Genomic DNA, 6,733 nt, shown 5'->3' on the forward strand with positions numbered 1-6,733 from the left:
CAGGCGGCCCTCCTCAGGGGACGAGGCGCCCCTCGCAGCCGGCGCCAGGGCCTCTGCCCAGGCAGCTGCGAGACCTCCCGCTCCCCGAGGCTGTCTCCTCGCGGGCACTTGATGGCATTTCTGACCCCACGGAGGCAGCAAGAGGGGAGTCGCTGCCGAGGCCGGGTCCCCCACCACGGAGGGGTGGCTGGTAACGCCCTCTTATCCAGTGCGGGAGGGGCTGGTGGGCGTTGGGGTCCCCGAGCCAGCCCCCTTAGCTCCCCCCCAGCGCCTCGCTGCCCAGCTGGCTCTGGAGGCTGAAGAGGTTTTCCCCTCCCTGCCGGGGAAAACCGTCCCTGTTGGGAAAGGCTCCCTCGCCCCCCCCGGGCTCCTCGGGAGACGGGGCTGGAGCTAGTTGGGCTGGACCCGGCTGGCCTGTCTGCCTCCTGCCCCAGCAGGGGCAGCCCCCTGAGCTGGGAGGCCATGGCAGCTCTGGCCATCGGCGGCTACTGAGGAGCCCCTTCCAGGACACCCCAGCTTCTGTGTTCTCCCCGTCCATCTGAAGTCGGGACTGGCTGATCTTGCAGGCTGAAGATGTGGCAATTGCCAGATGTTGATGCTGTTTGCACTTCCTGGCCCGTGAACGGCAGTTTAGCCTGGTGGGGTTGACTCATGGGGACTGGCTATTTGCCACTGTTTGTAGAAGTGGTTCCTTGGACTTTCTATCAATCAGACATTCTTTTCAAGTCATTGGTTATTTTGGCACCCTCCAGTCTTTGGTTTTATACCCTGCCCCCGTTCTTTACTGTTCTCAATATTTACTCAAGTAGTTGTAGCATGTAGGTCCTTTCTACCCCACCTTGTTTACAAACCTGATTTAAACGCAGTACTTGGGGAAACAGGCTGTGGTAGACAAAGACAAAAGGAGTTGAAATAGGTTTTGTAAGCAGCATTCTATTATTCCTGAACAGTTTTCACAGAGACTAAATTCTACTTAAATTATTTTTGCCAGAGTTCACTGTGGGGATTCACTCTGCTGGGTCTAGCTGTACTGCATCCCCGTGGTCATCTGGTGAGTACTGCAATTCCGCTGATCCTCTGGTGAGTACCGCATCTCTGGTGACCCCCTGTCTTCAGGAGCTTAAACTAAACACCTCTGCTATTGCTTGAGTAAGTCTTTGCAAATGAAGCCTTTCCCGATGAATACAGAAGTTGCGTTCCACCAACCCTGCTTCGGAGTAGGCAACAGTTTAAACAACTTTCTTAAATATATCACTTATCTGAAACCTGGCACTCTCTGTATTCAGTTTGTAGGTGTAGTCATGCCCTGTACCTGTTAGTTGGGAGTCCCCAGGTGGGATGCTGGTCTGTCAGGCCTCCACCTCATTTCTCCCAGGTGCACATTCTTCTCACTCACCTGCAAAATTTGTCAGCTGCAGGCTGATCCTAAGCTAGTTCAAGGTACTGTACAGATCAATCTGGAGATTGATCAGGTATTTTATCTTATATTGAACCCCGAGGGCTGGGCTTTGGCCATATCTCTGTTCTAGACTCTACCTGCTAAACACGTTACCCTTAACTTGTGATGAACCTGTAGGCCATCTTTTTTCCAGAGCAGTACTACAGTTCTTTGGAAAAGTTAAGACCTCTATAAGTGCTTGTAACCACGTGTTCCATGAATGAGTTTCCTCGCAATGACTGCTCAGCTCATGCGTAGACACGCATGACTGTTGGTTTTGGAAACAAAATAACCAAGCTCGCTATGAGGCTTTTAAGTCCTTTCCGCACCTCTTCCTGTTTCTCAGCAGTCCCTCTGATTCCCCCTTCTAGAAGTACTCCAGAGGCTGAGCTAGCACATCACCTGCTGACAGCACACTCCCACCTTTGCGTAAGCCAGCCAAAACCAGTCACCAGCCGGCAAGTGTTTGCAAAGTTATCTTTAAAAACAGCTATAAAAATTGGTTGAAAGGCTACAGTATCACTGCAAAAATATTTTATTTTCTTGTTCTGCTGACACATTTTACTTGCGCTACTCTAAGGTTTTGGGTACAATGTGGCTTTGCTTACCTTTGTCACCTCTATAGCAAGCCCACATGTAAATTACTTATATTGCACTTTCCCCTAACATGGCAGTAGCAGATTTTCTAAAGACCAGACAATTGTAATGTTGGTTTAAATCCAGTCTATTTAATCCCAAATTGTTGAATTGTGGTGTGGGGGGTTTTTTTTCAGTGACAGAATAAAATTACTCTGTATATTTTTTCATTCTACACTATGCTCTTAATTGCTGCTATTTCTGAAGAAGGAAATGTATCATGTTCAAAGTAACAAATGATCTTTACGCTGTTGAGTTTAAATATGGAATATTATTTCTCAAGTCCCAGTCCCCTACTACATCTATTAATTTAATCTCTTTTGTTACCAGCCAGCTCTAGGTAATTAGTTAGTCTGCAGTACTACTTTTAGAAATTTGGAGTCCGTGAAGTAATAGCAAGGAGTCTGTGGGAAGTAACTAAAAGAAGCAAGTCTGGTTTTGTTGGAAATAAATTTTCTGTGCATGGCTACAGACCGCTAAGGGGATCTGTGAGTTGAAAAGATTGAAAATCCCCAGCTAAGGGTTTAGACGTTTAAGTTAAATAAATTGCAAGAGTATTCAGCAGATCATTTTTCAAATATGAAGCACACGTTATGTTGGGTTGTTGTACTTCGTGAATGGTACCATGGTTTAGACTTTCTCAGGAATAAATGAAAATTGTCCTGAAACAAGCTCTGTTTGGGCAACATGAAAGCATTACAATACAGCAGAACCTAGGCAAAATATAATTATCAGTCAGTTGGCTGTATTAATTTGATTTTCAAAATGATAAGGTATATTTTAAAACCAATTTCAAGATGATTTGATACTATCTTAAAAATGTCAAAATAAAAATCGGCTGAAAAGCATGAATTTGGTTACTAAGCAGTTTACCATACAATATTTACATACATAACTAGCTTTTACTGTGTTGAGTAACCCTGCTCATTCAGTAAAACTACTCATACAAGCAAAGATTATTTCTTTGCATAGTTTAGAAAGATCAAGTCATTAGCTTCTTCTGTTATAGTTATCTTTGTCCGTACAAGTATCAGCATTGTAGAACTGTAAAGCAGTGTGGGTTTTTTTAAAAAATGTGTTTCACTTATTATAGGCAAAGACTAAACTTAAGTGTAGTTTAAATCAGTAACACATATGGTATCTAAAATTTCAGTACCATGAGAGTTTGTCAATATCTGATGACAACAAGATTTAGTGCTATAAAAATAGGTAAAGACATTCTGGTGTTACTGAAGGGACCTTCTAACCAGGCCCTCTGGTAGTCCTTCTTTAAAAAGGCATAGCCAAACCACTTACAGCTATGGGATTAACTCCCAGCCAAGGTCAGTGTTAGCAAAGGGACATATAGCCTCCTGAGATATGATTAAGTACCACTGAGCTTATTTAGGATGAGTATTTTATAGAAAAACTGTGCTGTACCCATGGAACAGAAAAATTATGTGAGCAGTGGGTTGAGTTGCAAGATACATCCTGTGTAGCATTTGTATACTTCTGAACTTTGGAAGGCCTGAGCTCTGTAAATGAAGCGGAGCTAGAATCTGTAGGAAATGCACAGCTTTGATTAAAACAGACACTTTGAAAATATGCTCTGAATTAGGTGAACGTGCAAATTTGCTTGTATCAGAAATCTGAAACTCTGCAATGCTCAAGTGGAAAGAGACGATAGTCTTCATTCAGATTTTCTCTGGCTTCTGTTAGTGACTACTCATTTAAATAATTTTTGTTAATACGTGGGAAGCTCTTGTGGCTGTGAAAGAGACTCTTCTGAGATCATAGTGCTCTGCCATGTACTAGCTAGGCATGGTGATAATTGAATTTTAAGGCTACAAATAATACTAAAAGTTGTGTTTTGACATTGAAGTTTTATGAGACGAGTGATTTTAATAATAATTTCATAACATATCTATGTAATGTCTTTCATTTCAACATGAAGATGCAGTTCCATATACTTTTTCCCCTCCCTTCCTCTGTGACAATGGTGACTAATGGACTTGATACCCTTCTTTGCTCTCAGTTGTACAGCCACAGTTTTTAGGTCCATGGCGTAAGCGGGCCCTACAGCAATCAACTGATCTGTGATGGGAATAGGTCCTTCTGTTGTGGGTTCTGCTTAACTGCTTATGGGCCACTGGGGCCAAATGCAAAGAGCTGAACGGTGAATTGATCCTCATTTTCAGCAGAACTAAGGGGTCCGAGAATGTCTTGATTTAGCACTGCTGCTGAGAAAATCCTGAGGGAAGTCATGGTCTAAGAATACTGCATGCAGTCATTTCACTTCCTGATGTCTGAAATGTTCCCTGGATATAATAGAGATATGTTACAATTCATTTAAGTTTTAATGACTTAACTGGTTCAGAATCTGATATAAGACAGTTAAACTGAGAAGATTCAGAATCATTTGGGGAAGAGATGCTATTCTGTCACTCCCATGCTGTTAGTATGTGACATTAACATTAGCAGTAAACCTTAAGGTAAAGGGAGAATAATTACTGAGGGAAACTAAGAAGATGAAATAAGCCTCTAAGAGTTCAAAGTACAGAATTGCACTAAGTGTTTTCTGGCATTGGACAAATCTGGAGAAATTTTTCAGTGTTTATTCATTTTTGAATATATGAAACTGAGCAAGATTTCTGGGCCTGAATTAGTTTTTAATTCAGTGGTACACAAAGAAGTCTTTATTTTGGATTCACCAGCAGGATGATTGTAGGTTGGTTTGGGGTTCCTTTGGTGGGGTTGAGGAAGGTGAAGATGACCTTCTGAGCACAAAAACTGAAGTATTCACATTTTAAAGTATTTGCAAGTTTTCATAACTACTTGATAAAAAGTAGCGTTTTTAAGATTTTGTGTGCATATTTGATCCATAAGACCTCCTCTCCCCTTTAATAGTAGCTAAGAGTGGTTTTGGTTACATTTGTCACAATAGTGTCTAATAATATTGGTACTGACATTCAGTGTGTCTCTCTTGTTCTGAAACAATGACTTTAGTTTTCCTTATTTAATGTGGGTTGCTCCTGTTGAATAGTGGTGGTGCATTCAGCACTGCGCTAGAGAGAGACTCAGTCCTCAGCCCTAAAAATTTGCTGGCAAGCTTTAACCAAAAATGAGCAAGAAAGATTTACGTGGTGGGTATGAACTCATTTTAAGAATAACAGCGGAAGCAGCTGACTACTTTTGAAAATCTGTCCACATCCTGGCAATAGGCGGTTGAAGATCTCTATCTTCCTATCTTTACTTCTCCTACTTCATCCCTCCTCTTTCCCATACCAGTAACCCTAAACACTGGTCAGAAGGTAATGAAATATATTGCTGTAATAAAGTATTCTACTCTCATGCTCTGCCCAGAAAGCTGTGCAAAAAGCTGGAGGTTTTTGTGTCCAGGTTATGTGGTGGTTTATAAAAGTGCACTTGTTTTCCTACGTTCTACATTACAGAAGATTAATATTTAAGAGAGAAAAGAACTTTCAAAATTCTTCATCAAAAATAATCTGGCATTTCAACAGTATTTAAATATTAACTTGTCTGCACCTTGAGTTATTCTTGGTAATTCTATATGTGAATACATATCTGAAACAAGACTGCCTAATGTCTGTTTATCTTAATCCAATGGTATTAGGTATTCTTACTCTAGAATCAAAATGTCTACATATGGAGTTAAATGAGATAGTCAGGATAATTCCACGGGTAGACTAGTTTTATTATAAGTGAAACTGTTCCATCTGCTCAACACCCAGATAATCAGAAAGAAACTGATAAGACAAATTGCTAAGTGACTCAGGCCAAAGGTACTGCTTAATGCTGTAATTGGATACGTTTGTAGTAGTATGAGCTGGTTTCTCCCCTGACTCAACCAGCTGAACAGTCTCCCTTTTGCCAGCTACTTCCTGAGTAGGAGCTGACTTATGCAGAGTCATCCTTTTCCTGTCTGTCTGTATTAGCAAGTCTAGCGTGCGTGTCTTTGGGAAATGTAGCCCCACTGTGACTTTCCTCTGCAAAAAGATTCTCAAATGCAAAATACCCTACTTTCATTTTTCAAGAAATAATAGCAGCTGCTGGTGGGTGTAAATAAAAAAAAAAAAGTGACACATACACAGAAGAAAAAGTTCATTATTTCCATCAAAAGTCCTGCCAGAGATCTTATCACTACTGAAAAAATAGCCTGTGCTGCCAGAACTTATTACATATCATCTCATTTGAATTGGTGTAATAATGCCACTTTATTTTACTTTATAAAGACTGTGTTCAATGGCATGTTTATATCCCACTCATAGATGTGATGTTTATAGTCAAAATATGCATAATTGTCAAAGTTCAGGTCTATTTCTATGTTCTTTATTAGTTATCAACCCCCTTCTATTTACCACAGTAGCAGTTTACGTAACAGGTGATGAAGATTAGGATTTTAGGTAAGCATACGAAACAAAGAGAGAACCCTTATCTGTTACTATGCACAGCAGTCAAGTTTTGTGTAGGTGTAGTGAAACAGCTTCTGGAACCATAAATGTAATCCTGATAGCACTGGCATGGAAACGGTGCTATTGTACATTAATGAAAATGGTATAATCAGCATGAAGTGAAACCGGTGACTAATTAAAAAAATAAACTTTCTGTCTGCAGCAAAAGCCCTTTTGTAGAAAAATGCATTTTCTTCATTGACCCATG

This window comes from Aptenodytes forsteri, unplaced genomic scaffold, assembly GCF_000699145.1.
Source record: "Aptenodytes forsteri isolate BGI_AS27 unplaced genomic scaffold, ASM69914v1 Scaffold299, whole genome shotgun sequence".
NCBI lineage: Eukaryota > Metazoa > Chordata > Aves > Sphenisciformes > Spheniscidae > Aptenodytes > Aptenodytes forsteri.